The 19,685-nt window shown below is 41.3% G+C and overlaps 1 long non-coding RNA gene across 2 annotated transcripts in view; it reads right to left on the reverse strand.

The window, feature by feature from the left end:
• LOC123612080 (uncharacterized) overlaps positions 1-19,685 on the reverse strand; it is a 249,017-nt gene that overhangs the window by 167,154 nt on the left and 62,178 nt on the right. For both annotated transcript variants that reach the window (XR_012499357.1, XR_012499356.1), the window contains exon 2: positions 14,726-14,803. This is a non-coding gene — a long non-coding RNA (uncharacterized LOC123612080). The remainder of the gene's footprint in view (positions 1-14,725; positions 14,804-19,685) is intronic.

Raw genomic sequence — 19,685 nt, forward strand, 5'->3', positions numbered from 1 at the left:
GGGATCTAGAGGGCCAACGACTCAAGGTGATCCAGTCAGTTAAGTCCTGGACTTTCGTGGACGTGACCAGAGAGAGATCCCTGTCTTATGCTGACTTGTACCTGGGAGGCAGGCACCTTGTCACCACCTGGAACCTGAGAACAGGACAACAGGGAGCACAGAGTTGAGGGAAAAGGGGACTATTATGTCCCCTGAGGCACTGGATCCATCAAAGCTTAAAGCCCTTGGCTTCTCAGTTTCAAGAAGAAATACCATCCTTGCTATTTGCTGTAAATTTTACTGGGTTTTCTATCACTTGCCATAGGAAGAGTTGCAACTGATAAAAAAACAATTGGTTCATTTGAGTTTTAAAACTAAAGAATCACATGTCAGGATGAGACGTGCAGAGACGCGACCAGCCCTGCAGTGAGAAGAACCAAGGAGAAGGACGGGCTGGACACTAAGGTTTCCCTACTCGGCCTCTGCCGCCTCCCTCAACAGGCAGAACACACTGGCTGAGATGGGAGCTGAGCGCTTCCATGTGCCTTCTGCGTAAACAGTACCTTTCCGCTCAGAGCACATGCCTTGTAGATCTAGAAGCTCCTCACACAGGTTGTTCTGGCTTGGTTTGGACTTTTGGTAGAAATACAATTGTCAATAGAGAATCATATAGTCCCACATTTTTTAAACGTGGTTTAACATAGAAGGACATCTAAGAATTCCTCTTGGGGAGGATTTGAACGGGGCTGAGGTCCTGGAGCACCACCAGCATCCGCTTCACTCACACACTCACACACAGTCTTCTCTCTAGCCTTCAGTGCCTCCCTGTCCCTCCACTCCTAGAGACTGAGTCTCAGCTGAGAGCCAGGGGAACCCAGACCCTAAGAGGAATTCCTTAACCTTGATCAAGCACCATCTCCTCCTGATGAGAAACTGGGTCTAGAAACCTTGAGGAAATGCCCTAAGTTGCTCAACAGGCAGGCTCAGCACTCCTGTGAGGTCACCTGATTCTTATTATTGTATAATTTTTAAAAATTATATTAATATTCGGTTTCTGCAAGTAGTGCGTGAATATATTCTAACAGGATAATATTTACTGAACAGCCTAAAAATAAACGTCCTTTTACGTCTTCTGCCTACAAAGGGGGCGCTACTTCTAGCGCAGGGCTCTTTCACGAGTGCACTTAGTATCTAGAGTATTTCTCCATGGGGCACCGATACAAAAATGGTCACAGGAAAAAGCGCCTTGAAGGTGTTTATTCTGTTGACCTTGGTAATCATTCCGTAACGTATATCACATCATCCCATTGTGCACTTTAAACATATACAATTACAGTTGTCAATCATTTCTCAATAAAGTTAAAAAATAAAAAATGGCCTTGAATATATCAGTGAGCTTTCCCATGTTCTGTGTCTTGCTATTTACTATTTACTGGTGAAGCACTTACCTAAGAGCTGTCTCTGTATTTGCTCTGGGACTAGGTTAAACTGATACTTCCCAGCCATTTTAATCTCTGTCTTCCTTCAGAGAAATATAGAACATTGAGTTCTTTTTTAGTACTAAGATTTCAAAATAATTACTGCAAATGAAAACAAATGAGCAATGGCAACATGAAAGACACTTTCAGACCACACTCCCGCCTCCTACGCTGCTCCTCCCGGGCCAGCAGACTGGACGTGGCGGACGGCTGCCCCTCCACGTGTGACGCCGCCTTCACCCGGCAGCAGGACGTCCCTGGGGGGCATCTTCGTGGCTAGCTCAGAGGTGACTAAACATGGATGTTCCGCATCCAGTGATAATCACAGAGCTGCATTTTAGAATACTGAAGAACACATAACAGACCGGCTAATAAAATACAGACTGGTAAACTCATCAGGAGGGCTAGAGTGGGCAATTCTTGAGAATTCATGGGAAAACCCTAGAAGAGTCTTCGTGGTTACTCAGACAACACGGTAAGGGAGCTGGGATGGTGGGATTTCCTTTTCACACACGCTGCTACTTTCAGTTTAGTTATCTGTGCGTCGTGTGGGAGGGAGTTGAAGGACCAGGCCACCAATCACCTTGACTTTTCTTGAACTGCTTGCCCAAATATGTTTCCTTTTGCCCAACTCTTAAGAGTTTGACACAAACTAAGAATGGCAAACACTCTAGATGAGGTGATGGACTGGCTTAAGGAGCTGAGATTGTTGTCTGAAGATTGACCACAGAGGCCCTGGAATGGGGCTGGGATGTTTCAAGAAGAATCTCCCAGGTTTCCAGGTCAGCTTTTTGGGTCAGGCTGGCTCTGCTGTGATCTCAAGTTTGTCAGGAACTCTGCAAGATCATTTCTCATGATGGACAAAACATGGGCAAGAGGGGAAGAAAACATATGACATGCTTCTAAGAAAAGCCATGTGATCTCAGGTGTCTCAGGTGGGGGTTTTGTTTACTGGGAGAAAATGACTCGTAAGTTAACCAAAGAAAGGTGTGCAGGGATTTCTCCCTGTCTGCATCTCTGTAATTATCCACTAAATATAGCCTCCTTCTGTCCTCAGTACAAGTCAGCCGGGGATGGGCAAGAGCCTCTGCAGACATACACTAAATTACAGGTGTTTCCACCGTCCACCAGACCCTGCCTGTCTGAGAGCGGGTCCAGGCCCCATGCATTTATGCCCCAACCCCCAGTTACAACAGTGCACCCCCGTGAGCTCTGCCAAGAGAGCCAAACCTCTCTGGGGCACCCACAGACCTATTTTCCACTGGGATTTGGACCCTTCAGCATTAACAACACACTCATCAATTTCATCAAATGGATTCCTCCTGCTCTGTTTTCATAGTCCTCCAGCAAAGCTAACATCAATTTCTAGGAAGATGTTGCAACAGCATAAAATAAAGGGTTGGCAATTAGTATTGGCCATTAACAAGCTGGCATTCTGCCTCTCATGAACTTTTGGGCGTGACGCTAGCCCAGGGATTGGGCTGGGATTCTGACCATGAAACTTCCACATCTTAAAAACCAAAGTCTCTCTTTCACTGCAGTAATGCTACAAGATGGGATGTCAGACTTAGCTGCACAACTGGATGTCCCTGTGAGATCTTGCAACTACAATGGACTCACCTAAGGAAAAATGGACTTGCTGTTGTAGGTTAAAAATGTGTGCAAGGAAACCCTAGGGAATAACAGTGGGCAGGTTGAGACTGAATCTCAGGCTAATGTCTTTGGCTTTAACAGAAAGTCATCAAAGGTTTCTGAATGTTCAGTAAAGCTGGGGAGGGAAGGCAGGTGACAACAGAGAAGGGGACCGAGTGTGTATGCTGTACTGTTAACTCAGAAGTCTCCTCTCGTACATAATCCACCTAATCCCATCAACACTGTGCGGAAGACACGGTGTTCCCCTCGTTAGGGACGAGTAAACCAAAGCTGAGTGAGCTGTGACTTGGCCAAGGTCACTCAACTAGTTGAATGTAACATAGAGGCAGATATTGTAATTTTTAAGTGCCGTGTATATTCCCAGATTATTTAAATAGTCCTGTATTCATGTTAGGACACAATTATCCAAGTCAAGCCACCAACATAGGTCTGTACTTGCCTACCTAGACCCTGAAATAACACAAACAAGACTTCTTTCCTCACTAGAGTGGAAGAAGGTCTATAAATAGTTTCCTATTCTATAAATCTGAGCATGAACTTAGGCTCAGGCATCCCACGAGCTGCATGTCCAAGCAGCCTACATTCTCCTGTGTAGGCAGGTTCCCTGTGAGGGTCCACGTCCTGGGTCCTAGTTGGGTTAATCTTACGTAAGTTTATTATATATCCTGGCACTGACCCGGCCCCCTCCATCTGCCCATCTTATTATTAAATGCCATGGCATGTTATTTTGATTTTAGAAAGAGCAGGACTAGATTGGGGTGGGGGGTGGAAATATCCTTATTACAACCAATAGATCTAAGGATTGATGCCAACATCACTCCACAAACTCAGTAAAAACAGCTATCATCACTGTTGTTTGATAATCAAAATGAATATATAAATAAAACAGACTGCGAACCCCAAAACTGCTTCATTGTCATCTAATCATAATTATCCAAAGTGAGAGAGTTCAGTGGATGTTGGTAAAGAAAAGTGAGGAGACTGCTTTGCATTTATCACAGTGAATGGTATTCACGTGTTTGGGTTTAAAGAACTTCATAATTTCAAGCGGAGACCTCAGATGTGTCTCTAGGGTGACTAACAACATTATGAGATCTCAGTGAAAACCCTAGAGACTGCAATTCATTTTTTAAAAAAATGTAACTGATGATTCGGAGAACAAGCTCATGTTACCAAGTGTGAAATTAGAGAGGAACTCTGAGGGCTGGGAGTTTGGAAAGACCTCCTCTTTACAATGAATTAAACAACTGGAGGTGGAGAGTGACCCTGGATCAACGGCAATCCTCACCCTTTTTACAAAAGCTTGAAAGAAAAAGTGCTCTATGAGTTACACACAAAGGATGACTGTAGATTCAAGTTCTATGTGAATCTTAGACAAATGTGGTACGTCTGCAGCCTTCTCTCCAAACAAGCCATATCAGCTGGTTTTCTAAGATATCGGTCCCACTGAATTCCCTTGAGTGGACGCTCAGTCCCGCACTGTACTGTGAACTGCTGGATAGAGACCGTTCTGTATTTTACTGATTGTTATTTCTTACAGAGGATGGAGGATGGGAATGAAGGGGAGAAAGATTATATGCTAAATACTGTACAGATATTATTTATTTTCAGCCTTGCAATAACCATGTCTTTTTTTTTTTTTCTTTTATAGAAAATGAAAGCGAGGCTCAGAAAAACCCAAGAAACTTCGCAAAATCACACATAGTGTATGTGCCTGAACCTAGAATGGCATTCAACTCTTCTGGACTCTAAAAACCAAGTTCTTTCCCCGATGTGACGTGCTCATATGTCCCACCCCACCCCCTCTCCATCACACTCATTAAGTCAATTAATGAATGACCCTTTTAAAGGGAGATACCAGCAGCATTTAACCATGGAAGCCATGCTGCAATGGACCAATGTGTTAAGTCTCGTAACAGTGACTCTAGAGGAAAACAGAATTGACTATTTCCTTAGCATGCACAAACACACACTCCCACCTTCAACACACAAGCACACTTCCACCTCCAGACCACGTTTATCACTTTGCTCCTCTGCATCTACTAGGATGATTTTTGACCCCCGACAGTGACTCTGCAGGCTTTATTCTTGGATTATTCCTGGATTTACTCCGTGAATCTCTCAAGAAGGCACAGTTCCAGTGGTTCTGGACTGACCTGTGCAGGGGGTGAGATGCAGGCATGAGACAGATGTACCTGGAGGTGGAGACTGCGCAGCACTGAATGATGCCGAGCCTTTGAGTGCCTGGCTGAGCTGAGTCCTATTCTCTTGCAAATGAGAGCCAGTTGTTCTGTGGACCCACCCTCAGCCTGGTGGTGCCTGTCCCTTCATAATACTGTCACTGTCCTTACTGCATACTATGGTCTCGCAGTTTCCCAAAGTTCACACAGGACACACTGATCCAATCAAACAGGAAATCTGAGTCACTCTACACTGGCAAAGTAAATTTTAATTCTGGATCTAAAAAACAACAAGCAGCCCTCAACTGGAAAATCCTCTTGATTTTTGTACCTTTGACAAGTGAACAGATTGCCACCAAAAGAGGAATCCCTTCATTTCCTACACAAGACCAACAACACGCTACGTGTTGGTTGTTTCCCTTGCTACATTGGGATACAGATGGGAAGAAACTGGAAAAAATAGTCATGAGGAATGGTGCATTGTCATTCGAAGAGGAAGAGGACTGATTAGGTGAGTGTGTGGAGCACTGGAGGGAGGCTGAGTTCACTTCTGTCCTTCCTACGTTCAGAACTTGCTTGAGCTAAGTGAACACAGATGACAACGAGGAACCAACAGGGCTCCCCCCCCCAAGTCCGTCAAAGCCCCGGGATGTTTCACGTCATCACCATTTTATTATTCTTGCACTGAATCGTTCCATAAGGACCTTATTCATATCCTGCTTCTCTCTGTCCTGAAGCAAAGACAGAGGCTCTCTTGGGCTGTGAAGACACTGCAGCTTTCTTCCCACTCTGCCCTCTCCTGCAGGAATCACTGTTTATGGCTGCAGTTACAGCAAAAATAGCGGAAGTCAGTATTTGTGCTCCGTATCTGTCAGACAATAAAGCTGGCTAGAGGCATGGCCACACGACATCTGCATGCACCTCTCGGGGACTGGGCCCCCCATCCTTCCAGGCAGTTTATCTAAAGATGGCGTCATATTTGTACAGCTGAGACTCCCAAATCCCCCACGTGTGTCCTTAGGGAAGATCAAGATTTTTGTTTGATTTTTGATCCTGTTGATTCTGGGCTTCGGACTGGGAAAGATGTTAAAAAGAAGAAGTGAAAAAAGAAATATGAAAGTAAGAAAATGAAACAAGACAGAATAATCACTCAGAAAATCTGTCTAACAGTCCTCTTAGAACTAACGTTTTTTACACCTTGCCTACATCTAAAAAGAATAGTTAAGAGACAAAGAAATGATGGAAACATTAAAAGGAAAGACTCTAAAATAAGCTGAGAATAAGAGTTCCTTTCAAAGGTTTGGATTCTAGATGAAGACCTGGGTTTCAGTTTTAGCTCTGTGATCTTGGGTAAGTACCTTAATGTAAATTAGCCTCAGGCGTCTCGTCTATAAAATGGGACTATTAATAGAATCCAGTTTATATAACTGTTGAAAAGATTAAGAGGGATAAGGCGAGGAAAGAATTTAACACAGCAGGTGGTAACACTACAGTGATTGTTATTATCACAGCAAAATGATTTTTAAGCAAGCCAAGTTTATTTGCCCTTCAATTACTCAGCCTTGTTAAATGACTAACACAAGTTACCAAAAAAAATACCAAGCGTGGAAAGTCAAAACTCAATTTTTAAAACTCATTTTTATGTTGCATTTCTTTCCTACTATATTATTAATCTGCCATGGATTAATTCTTATGCATTTCCATCCTAACGTTTCCAGACCAGAACGGCTGTCCTCGTCTGGGGACACCATGGTTGTAACTGTTCTGCAGTGTGACCCCCTCAGGAATCCCACAGCATTTCACAGCCCCTCCCGTAGAGGCTGTGTTCCTCTCCCCTTCCCTGCAGTTGATCGCACCCAGCAGGGTCCTCTGTCTCTAAAGTGACACCTTTTGTAGTATGTGAAACACTTACAGGTGAATGAGCTTCTATATTTCTAAGTCACTTATTTTAATACATATTAGAGAAAAGATAACAGCAGGCCCATGATTTCCTAGATATTATCCTTTGGGTTGAAGATAAAGCAATGTAAAGTTAAAATTTTGGCAATTTATAAGAGGTTAAATAAAACATTGATCCGGGGCTGGCTCATGTTTTCCGGCTCCTTGCAGCTCAGTGGGGTCACATGTTACTGCTGAGCAGAAGCCTTCTAGAGCCTGCACACAACTCTCCAGTCACAGTGTCTCTTGCAGCCATAGGGGCTGATACAGACAAGTGGTTCAGGTGATGCAGGTGTACGATGGCAGAGTCTCCGTCAGCCTGAGTCCCCAAGTGACTGTGGAGCAAATGACCACCCATGACCAACGTGTGGCATGAATGAGAATAAAATATTCTACTTTTCTCAAAAAAGCACTTTTGTTTTGAACTCACTAAGTTTTGAGGATTGTTAGTGACCTCAGCATGGTGGTCCGTGAAATACCACAAAGGTAGTCACAACAGTGTTTGAGATTAGTTTCTTTTTTTTTTTTTTAACTTTTTTTATGCCTTTAATATACTTGCCAAATTGCTATAGAGCAATTAATAATAGTCAACATTCCCTCTAGTGTTTGAGAATGCCCTCACTGCCTTCACGCTGACCTTAACTTTCCTTCTTTATTGAAGTACAGTTGATTTACAATGCCGTGTGTTTCTGGTGTACAGCAGTGATTCAGTTCATATATATACACACACACACACACACACACATATTCATACTCTTTTTTATTATAGGTCATTACAAAATACTGAACATAGTTCCCTGTGGGGAATATACTGTAGGACCTTGCTGTTTATTTTATGGATAGTAGTTTATATCTGCTAATCCCAAACTCCTAACTTGTCCCTCTCGCATCCCTTTTCCCCCCGGGTAACCATTAGTTTGTTTTCTCTGTGAGTCTGTTTCTGTTTTGTAAGTAAGTTCATTTATATCATTTTTTAGATTCTACATGTAAGTGACATGTGGTATTTGTCTTTCTCTGACGTACTTCACTTAGTATGACAATGAGATTCGTTCCTTCATCAGTTACACCATCCCCTATATAACATGGTTTCACGTCTTTGTCATTGTCTTGTCCACTCTTCTCTGAATATATTCAAATTTGTCAATGGCTTTCTTAAAAAATATGATATTCTGAGGAAAACATAATCCACCTACTGTGGTTGGAATAAAATGGAGTTTCCCTCTATCCATATAATTTAGCCTGAGATACATAAACCTTTCTTTAGACTCACCATCCAGTTGCTGGAGCATATTAAAGATGTACAACTTAAAACCCCTTTCTTGTGAATTTCTCTGAATGCCTTCCCCCTCCATCTCTTCCTTGAGTGAATGATTTATTATAATTGGACAGTTTTTACCTTTTCACTTTGATCCTGGTAAGGTCAGGCTCTTTTTTAAATCTTCATTCTTTCATACAACCTAAAACCATCCCTCCAAGCTTTGTGTTTTCCACATACTGATCAACATGCTTTCTAGGTGTTCATGTCAAACAGTGCTTCCCAAAAGTATCTACCAAAGAATCCCTAATCGTGAGGAGTCCAAAATGGTCTTCTAGAGGTTGAACAGGAAGCTGGATTCACTGGAAGCAAATATGATTTTTTAATATGTTTTGTAATTCATGTGCCCTTTTTTCATTCAATCTAAAATATATCAAGGCTTACTGAGGCATAATTTTCCCAAAAACCTTTGAGTAAAATTGATACTGTAAGAGAAAGTACAGTGTTTTAACTTGTGTCTGGTGTGGAATGGGCCTCAAATGCTTTTTTAAATAAAAGGAATGAAAAAAAGGACAAGACAGGTGGGGAAAGAAAGGAAGGAAGGAGGAAAGGAAGGAAGAAAGGAAGGGAAGGAAAGGAAAGAAGGAAGGAAGAGGAAAGAATGAACAAATGAAAGCATACATGAAACATATCCTCAGCTGACATTATACCATCTTCCTGCAAGAATGGGACTACTTCTTTTGTGATATTCTTCTGTTTCCAACATATATTTAATTGTCATTTAAGATTTTCTAGTATCTTGTTCTGGGTTATTTTCTTCCAATTATTCAATGCCTCCTCTTTCCACTTCTCTTGTATATTCATTCTTTCCAATTATATATATATAGTATTATATTAAAACAGAGCTCGTTTACTTAACAAATACTCATCAGCACTGATTGCACGCCAGGGCCTCTGCTGGCCACGCAAAGACAGTGACAGGCAAGGTAAGCCTGGTCGCCGTCCTCACAAAGCTGAAAGCTGACCGCTTGGACAATTGTTGGTTTCTGTTTTCCTCCTCAGCAGAACCACTGTCATTTGTGTGGTCAGAACTTTGAAGAGTCTCTCATCCCTCCTAAGCTATCAACCCATTCAGATGCCACTCACTATAGAAGAGTAATTACACGTTCTCTGAAAATCCATCCAAGTCTCATTCTAAGCACTGCTGTCATCGTTTAAATAGACCTATGTGCTCCTGGCTGAGAGATCGTTCTGCTTAAGCAAAAGGTGAGCGTGCACGGCTCAGGTGAGGAGAAGCTAAGAAAAGGGTCTCTGAGTGAGCACCACTGTCTGTGAACACAAGGCCCTTCTCAAGATTTGCTTCCTTTCAGACGGAAGCCCGTTGGTGTTGAAACAACTGACATGACGACTTTCCCAGCTGGGAGCCTTTTGAAAAGGAAAGCCCTGTTACACCGCTTCTTTCTGAACTAACGAGTATTCAAGGGGCTCACTGTATTTTTATGACAACTTTTAGAGTTTTTATTGCAAAGGTTCACTGCAGCAATATTTGAAAATATAATTGGAAAAGGGAAGAAAATTCAGGTAAATCTGGATATATACTGCACAGAGGTACAAATATTTTGATATAGATCTTTCCACATTAAAAGTTTTAAAACTACAAATATATTCTATATTTGCCACTTCGTACCGTTAGGTATTATACCGTAATACTACACTACATTTTCCTTCCTATAATATGTGACTATTTCCCATCATATTCAATAGTTTTCTAAAAATACAATATTAATAATGGTTTTGGGTACTGTCATAACTGATTTTACTGACAACATACTCAGTCTGCAGTGGGGAAGAGGCGGGAGGGCTCTGTAAGGGACCCCCAGTGAAGAGCAGCTATCCCACTCTCCCAGGTCCCATCCCACAGGGGTGGGGGAGGCGTGGTCTGAGTAACCCAAGGAGCCTGACTTTATCTGAATAAGACCACAGAGCAACCTGTGCCCTAGGGAGTTGTTAAAAACAATAGAGCAATCAGCTATCAGTGAGTAACAGCTCGAGGCAATTCCAGTAGAGACCAAAAAGCCAGCAGTTTATTGGGGAGATTAGGTAAGAGACAGTCAAAGAAGACCTAAAATCACTATCATTTTGGTCTGGGTAGACTGTGTGCACAGCAAAGGCAATGTCTTCTCATGAACAACAGGAGAGGGAATCCCACAGCTACCAGCCACTGGCTACACGGGACTGAACTGTGGAAGCAGTTTCCAAGCCATACAGAGATCCAACAGTCAAGGATGAAAAGCTTCCTTGCTCAGGGGTGTATCAGTCATCTGGGGCTGCCATAAAAGAATAGCATACACTGGGTGGATTAACAACAGAAATTTATTTTCTCACAGTTCTACAGCCTGGAATCCTGTGACCTGGGTACCAGCATGGTTAGATTGTGGCAAGGGCTCCCCTCCTAGCTCGCAGACAGCTGCCTTCATGCCGTGTCTTCTTCCAGCCTTTCCTCAGTGTGAGTGCAGGCTGAGAGAAAGGGAGAGACCTCTCTGCTGTCTCCTCTTACAAGGGCACTAATCCCATCATGACAGCTCCACCTTCATGACCTCATCTTACCCTAATAATCTCCTAAAGGCATCTCAAAATTCCATCACACTGGGAGTTAGGGCTTCAATATATGATTTTGGGGTCAGGGGAGGTGATGCAAACATTCAGCTCAAAACAGGGAACTTAAATATAATTCCTGGCCAACCAGGGGCTAACCATTAAGCTATGCTGACTCAGCACCTGGTCCTAGGAAGTCAAGTAAATCTGTAAACACAGAAAGTAAATGAGTGGTTTCCTAGGGCTGGGAGTGGGGAAGGAATGAGGAGTGACGGAAAAGAGTAGATCTCTTCATGGGGATGATGAAAATGTTCTAAATGTTCAAAAGTTGGATTATGGTGATAGTTGCACAACTCAGTAAATATACTAACTATAACTAAAAGCTATTGAATTGATTATATGTAAAGGGTAAATCATAACATGTAAATTATAATTCAAAAAAAAGTTATTTCTACAAAAACCACGTGGAATAATTAGAGCCACAGATTTACTCATGAGTAACTATTCAATGAATCACCTATAGTATCTCTGGAGAGTAAGTAAGCTTTTAAAAAAAATTTGCCAAGACTTAGAATGACTTAATATGAGCCTTAGTATGGGCTTTAGCAATTAAATTTAGCAATGAAAAGTTTAACATTTTGAAAGTAAAATACTGAAATAAAAGAGTGGAAGCATCTCTGTGTGTAAAATTGTTGTAAAGGTCTTCAGTAACACCTATGAGCCCAGGTTTGAAGTTTGGTGGAGCCAAGTCCTAACACGGTAGAAATCTACCTTAGAATTCTTGGTGAGAGAATCGTAAGGGCTATGAATGCAAAATCAAAGATATGAAAGAGAAACTAGTGGTGCCTACATGTAGCCATCACCTGGAAATTATCTACTAAAAACAGAAAATAATGTTTTAAAATTTACCTTGACAATAACTTCTCTCAAAACACTGTAATAGACTACAAAGCTTACTGCAAAGATACAGTAATTGAGACTGTGTGATACTGGTATAAAGCTTAGCCTAGAGATCAACAGAACAGAATTAAGAGTCCAGGTACAAAAGTCAATTGCGCATAAATGCATGAGTTAACAATGGTCCTAAAATAATCCAATGAGGAAAGAACAGCCTTTACAACACTGGGACCAGTGGTTAGCCACATGCAAAAGAACGAAGCTGGACCCATACTTCATCCTATATGTGAAAATTAACAGAACAAAGACCTAAATGTGAGAGCTAAAATTGTAAAGCTTTCCTAAGAAAACACAGGTAAAAATCTTGGAATAAGCAATGTTTTTGTAGATATTGTTGTCATACCCAAGTTCATGTGCCCAATGCACAGTGAGACCAAACAAACCAAAATGGAGTCTGGAGCAAAGACAGGATTATTAGTCCAGGTTGGCCTGGAAGACGGGAGACCTAGAAATCTCAAATCCATTTTTCTTCCCTTTTATAGGACCATAGCTGAAAATTTACCAACTCTGTCAAATACATCCTGGGGGACTACAAGACAGAACAGAGCTCTGATCACCTATACCTAATTATTCACTGCCCATGTTGTCAAACATCAAGCAAACAAAGAAACCAATGCAATGCAAAACCATCTCTCAGGGTCGCAGTTTCCTAGACCCCGAAAGGGAAATTCCCAACCAATGCCGTATCAGAAACAAGGCCAAATGACCAAGTCTGAGTGCAAAAGGGAGCGCTCCAACCAGCGCACCACCAGAGACAGTCAGTGCCATAGAATACCCTGGTGTTGCCGCACGTGAGCTCCGTTGCTTACCAGAAACATCTATCTCAACTAGCCAATGCAAGTGCCTTGTCTCCTTTACCACAAAAATCAAAAGTGCCAGGACCAACGCCAGGTCTTTTGAGCACTAGCTGCCCATATTGCTTGGTGCCTGCAATAAACACTGCACTTTCCTTCACCACAACCTGGCGTCAGTAGATTGGCTTTACTGGGTGCAGGAGAGTGGACCCAAGTTTGGTTCAGTAACAGTATCACATCAAAAACACAAGCAACGGAAAAATAAAGAATAAAAAAAGATGAATTAAACCTTGTGGAGACCCTCTTATAGTATAAAGATTATTTTTAACTGAAAACATTTGAGCCAAAGAAGATGCAGAAAAAAATTTTTATCTAAATTTCCCTTATCTGACTAGAGTAGAGCCTCCAAAAAAATACAGCTGCTGTTCACCTCTAAGGAATTTCCTATGAATTCAGCTGAGATGGGGACAGACTACATCATTCCATTAGCACCAAAAAGTCCAATAGAAACTTTCATACCTTCCCACTGCAGCACTAAAGGCAAAAACAAAAGCAAACAAACAAGACCTTTGTTTAGGTTTTGCATATAATACTTTAATCTCTGGCTATTGAAGGAGTTACTCTCTACTGAGGGCATAAATAAACCTTGATTATTTTTTCCCCTTGCTAATCTGTCTATTGTTAGCTAACTGCATGCCCTGGACCACTGGGTCCAAGTTGGAAGAGGAAAAATTTCCCTCCCAACAACCTCAACCAAAACAAAAGCTTTCGTGCTTCAAAGGACACTATCAAGAAAGTGAAAAGACAACCCACATAATAGGACAAAATATTTGCAAATCATGTATCTAAAAGGGTCTAGTATTCAGAATATATAAAGAACTCTTACCAAAAAAAAAAAAAAAAACCCAAGAGCCCAATTAAAAATGGGCAAATTATTTTATATAAATGGCTGATAATCCACGTGAAAAAATGCTTAACATCACTAGTCATTAGGAAATGCATATCAAAACCACAGTGAGAAAAAAATGATGCTGTTGAGGAGGAAAATGATTTCCTCTACCTTCTTAGGTTTGTCCTTGGGGTCCTGCAAATTAAACTGACAAAAGACAGACTAAAGAATATTTATCTACATACATATATAAATGCAGGAGTTCACAGAAAAATGTGACTCAAAGGGGTAGTTAGAATTGGGGGCTTGTATACCATCTCAACAGGTTAGGAAGAGGGTGACAAGGGCACTTATGGGAAAACAAATGATTTTGGGGGAAAATAAATGAGGCCGTTGGAGAATAGGTGGGAGATAGTTGGTTTTGTGAAAAATGTCTGTTTGGGTGTGATACTGACTTCTCCTCTCAGAGAGGAGAAAATTAGACTTGCTCCCAAAAAGGGGCTTTATGACACTGAGTTCTTTTGGAGGCCTCTGCTTTTAGGTGATAAGGGATTTCAGGAACTTAAACTCCTTCAAGTTCAAAATCATTTTTATGCCACAGTGGTTAATTCTGGATCCCGTCAATGCAAATTACTCAACAGTCACATAGCTAGTGAGGAAGAAAAACAAAACTAGAATCCACGCCTTCTGGCTGTGGTTATGAACTGAACTGTCCCCTTAAATAAGCTGAAATTATCATCTTTTCTTATTTTTAAAGCCATTGAACAATTTCTCTCAAAGATATACAAACCTTGGTCTTGCATCTTACAAGGAAAAAAAGAATCAGACATGAATGTAATGGCTCTTTGGGTCTTGAAATTGTTTGAGTGTCCAATATTTTACTGTGTGTAACCTGCCAGGCATTTATCTTATTATGGTCATCTTCTGCTTTCTTTTTTTCTTTTGGAAAAATATTTGAAGAACCAAAAAAAAAAAAAAAAGAGAGAGAGAGAAGGAGAAATATGTACCTTTCCATCCACAGCAGCCTGGCCCTCGGTGTTTGCCGGCAGCCCTCAACTGGATTGACAAGCCCAGCTGTCGACAGGCTGCAGGGAGACAGGAGAGAGAGAATGCAATTCATCAGGACACTGGGCAAATGGGCATGTCTTAATGTTACCATTTTCCTTATGGTTGTAATAACCCCCTGCATAGCACACCTGGAATAATTTAACAATTAAGTTTGACCGATCAGTTGAGAAATTATTTGGAAAATATGTACTCTGTCTTTCTCTGCTGGGAGCTAGCTGGTGGATTCACAGTGAGCTAGCCAGAGAATGCCGTCCAAGGCTGATGTTGTGCTGACATGTTACTGAAAGGGATTCACTTTCATCCAAATTGTGCCCTTCACTGCCTCTGACCACAGTAGCCCAGCTCCTGACTATGCAGCAGACACGAAGGTCACAAATTAGCCGCAAAGAGGTCTATGCTATTGTTTTCAATTGAATTAACTGCCATCATGTAAAATTCATGCGTTCCTATTAAAAAGCTTCAATCCTGGCTTCTCTTGAAATATCAGTATGTTTGGTCCAACTGGGCTTCCATTTTCATAGGAGAGCACTTGGCTAGAGCTGGGTGGTAGCTCTCACATCCAGACAGGAGGCATGCTCTCCAGGTTACTGTGGTTGACACTACAGTCTGACATCCCATTTCTTTCATTTATTTACTTGGGCCCTGTAAGTATCTGAGTTTGCTACCTCTGCAGCAGAAAGTGAAAAAGCGCTGCTTGGAAAATTTCTCTTAGCCGTAAGATTATTGATGAAGCCCGTACTGTGAACAACCTCTGTCTTTGACAGTGTTGGACCTACTAGCTGTTAATCAAGATTGGATTGTGGGATGGTTCCTAACTTCATTTCTCTCTCTCTGTATGTTATATATATAACTTTTAATTGAAGTGTAGATTTTAAAGGTTTCAGGTGTACAGGAGTGATTCAATTATACATATATCTATTTTTTCAGATTCTTTTCCATTATAGGTTATTACAAGATATTGGATATAGTTCCCTGTGCTGCACAGTAGATCTTTGTTGTTTATCTGTTTTGTATATAGTAGTGTTTGTCTGTTAATCCCAAATCCCTAATTTATCCCTCCCCCACCCCTTCCTCCTTTGGCAACCATAAGTTTGTTTTCTATATCTGTGAGTCTGTTTCATACATAGATTCATTTGTATTATTTTTTTAGATTCCACATAAGTGGTATCATATGACATTTATATTTCTCTGCCTGACTTACTTCACTTAGTATAATAATCTCTAGGTCCATCCATGTTGCTGTAAATGGCATTATTTCATTCTTTCTTATGTCTGAGTTAAATATATACATATACATATATATATACATATACATATGTATATGTATATATTTTTTACTTTTCTTTTTGACACTGTGAGAAACTTCCTAAACTTCTAGTTTAGGAAGCCCACATCTGAAAGGGATGTTTCAAGTAATAATCAGTCATAAACTGATTCTTTATCTTAGTCTCACAAATGGAGAATGTTTCTTGCTGTCTCCAGCCATGTGTTAATGGTTTCTCTGAGGTCACCTGTACAGATAGATCTTTTGAATTTCACTTGGACCACATGTGGTTTTAAGCTAGATGTTAATTGGAAACATTTATAGTGTCAAACGTTTGATTAATGCTCTGGGTTTTAATTGAAAGGAATGTGTATTTCTTAAATCAACTCTTCACGGTAATATGTTTTTTTAAAAAAAGATTCCTAGAATAGATTAAACATTTGAAAACTGAGTAATAGTTTTTAAAAAACAATCTGTACTGATTTGCCATTATCCATTTTAAACAAATATTCTGGGGACAATTATAAGCCAATTGATAATTAGAAAACAACAAGTGCCAGTCAATGCAATACTACATTTGGCTGATGGCCATAACAATTTAGAAATGGGCTGAAGGTGATTTCACTGTACTGCTGAGTCTTTGGTATAATACGAACATTCTACATGCTTCATCCCTTGGACAGCATGGTCTGAGAGAGGGAAACCCACAGCCTCCACAGCGAGACTTCCTCTGTGTGTCTGGGACCCTCTGAACTAAAACAATTAGGATATGGTCTGGGGACTAAGCAGAGGGTAATATTCTCCAGGTGTGAGAAGTCCAAAGTGGGACTCAGTTGAGTTCAGAAGAAGGTACATTTTGACTTTAATTTTTGTTCGTAAAGAACCCAAATTGGGTCTCCAGATGGTGCCCTGTAGACATAATTAAGCATGGCAATAAATCACATGCCAGTGACACGGCAATTATTCTTGGGCCTCCACCCCTCCCCGTCAGGTGCTGGGAGAGGCGCGCCCAGGCGCCCTTCAGGTGATCTGAAACAGTGCTGTGCCCTCTGCCGGGGCCTGAAAGGGGAGGCCGCCATCCACTTGTTACCATCAGCCAGGACTGATAATAGGTGCAAGATGTAGTCTGGTGCTGCGATATCAGCCCATGCTGCTGCCCTGCACTTTGTATAGTAAAAGATACTCTAAGTGGAAAGAAAGAAAGAAAAAGCGCTACAAGGCCATGTCCACATAACTGTCACATCTTGAGATGGGAAAAATTAAATATGCCCGTTAGGTCTTTGATTTCCACATCACCCAACAACATGCTCTACGCTTTCCCCACCTCACGGAATTCACTATCTGATTGTTTTGGAAGCATCCTTCATCCCTTTGTTCATTTAGTGTATAAGTATTTCAGCGTCCTTCAAACCTGAGTAATGTATAGACTCCTTAAAACTCCCAAGAATATGTCCACAGACACACCCAGGGACACATGGACACACTTGTGAAACACTGACTCAAGAACTTAAAATCTTATGCTGGGAAGATATCTTATAATGCAGAACAATCAGTCCAAAATAGAAATAAATATCATTTTAAAATGGGTAAAAATACCTTCTAAACCATAATCCTTTAAAAAGAGAAAAGATCATAGCAGATCATTTACGTTCTTATGAAGCCTGGGCATGGTTCTGCACTTGGGTAACCTTAGTGGGATTGCATGGTTCCCCACACCACCGTGGGCTATAGAAACAGAACCGAAAGATTCTGGAAGCCTTGGAAAGGACATTCTTCAGTTACAGGGTCTACTCCGTCCAGTGTTAACTAGGACCATGTATTAATTTTCTGTGGCTGCTTTAACAAATGACCACAAGCTTCATGGCTTAAAACAACACAAATTTATTATTTCACTTGGGGGGAGGTAATTAGGTTTATTATTTTTAGAGGAGGTACTGGGGATTGAACCCAGGACCGAGTGCATGCTAAAGCATGCACTCTACCACTTGAGCTGTACCCTCCCCCCCACCACAAATTTATGATTTTATAGTTTCAGAGGTTGGAAGACTGAAATCAGTCTCACTGGGCTGAAGTCAAGACATTGACAAGGCTGGATCCTTCTGGAGGCTCTAAGGAACAGTCTGTTCCCTCACCTTTTTCAGCTTCTGGAGGCTGCCTGCATTTATTGTCTTCTGACTCCGTCCTCACATGACTCAATCTTTTGCTTCCATCATTTTCTCTCTTACTTCCCTCTGATCCCCTCTATCTCCCTTGTAAGGACCTTATGGTTATATTGGGTCCATGGAATAAGGCATCTCAAGATCCTTTTAAGTCAATCCCACCTGCAAAATCAAAACCCCTTTTGCCACATAAGGTAAAGTGCGCAGGTTGCAGGGATTAGGATGTGAACACCTCGGGTGGCATGATTCAGCCTACCACAGTCCTTCAGGACCCAAATCTCTTTCTTCAGTCCTGACCCCTCACCTCAGTGTTCACGTCATCAACCACATCCATCAACTACACTCTGACATCACTTCCTATGAAAAGTCCCAGAGCAGTTCATTTTCTCTTCCCCTAAAATCTGTTCCACAATCCAAATGTTCTTTCTCTTCTGCTTTTCAAACAATTTTGAAATTTTAGTGTTATTCAAAAACTCAATATACTTTCTTTATCCCCTCTATGCTCTCTGATAAGAACCAACACTTTGCCTTTGAAATGCCTCCCAATGTATCCTTTCATTCATCTCAGCTACTATCAAACTCTCCCCACTCCAGCTGAGTGTCTTGTTAAGAACTGCAAGACATTTCTAGTTAGATTTTTTTTTATACCTTTGAACCAGTGTGCTTTTTATGTAAGTTGGTAGTGCCCAGAATAGAATAAAATTTAGGTCAAAACATTTTTGCATGGAAGTTGGTATCTGTGACAAACTCGAAATGAAATGCGTTGGCATCTTTCCAGCTGTGTAATCACTGACTCCACAGTTTTATTTTCCTTTTAAAATGCCTTTGCTTTCTCAAGCAGACACTACAACAGACACTGCCCTCAACTTCAGCGGTTCACTGCACTGGCCTGCCACCACTGTCCATCGCGACTGGGCCCAGCCACTCTTTGAAACTTGCTCTCTGTTTCTATCCAGTGTGTCAACCATGAGAGGGTGGCAGGGGTGGTCTTCACATTTCCTCTCATTTGCTGACATAAAACACTGGTGCTCATCTCCTTGCTCCTTAGCTTTTAGCAGGTAGTTTTATCTCCATTATTGAAAGAGCAACCTAGAATAATTTCTCCCAAACTAACCTCACTCAGTGAATCTCAGATGCCACATGCTTGGAAACCATTGATGCCCCAGCCCCACAGAACCCCCAGAAACCAGCACTGGACATGAAATAATCAAAGCATGTGGTTTAATCTTGGTTGAATGGCTTATCTCTTCCCTAAGTTTTGAAATTCTTTGAGGACAAGGACTATGGCAACACATAGCAAATTCTATTACACACCTCATAAAGCTACACAGAAGCATTTATAAGAATTTACTCCAGTGTACATAAGGAAGCTGATCTCAGAATTTAACTAAATTCCTACCAGCCATAAGCAAACCACATCTTTGTAAGTAATGGATATCTACAAAGAGTAACTGAACTTCTTACACCTTTGAGCTT

Source organism: Camelus bactrianus, chromosome 16 (assembly GCF_048773025.1).
Source record: "Camelus bactrianus isolate YW-2024 breed Bactrian camel chromosome 16, ASM4877302v1, whole genome shotgun sequence".
Classification (NCBI taxonomy): Eukaryota; Metazoa; Chordata; class Mammalia; order Artiodactyla; family Camelidae; genus Camelus; species Camelus bactrianus.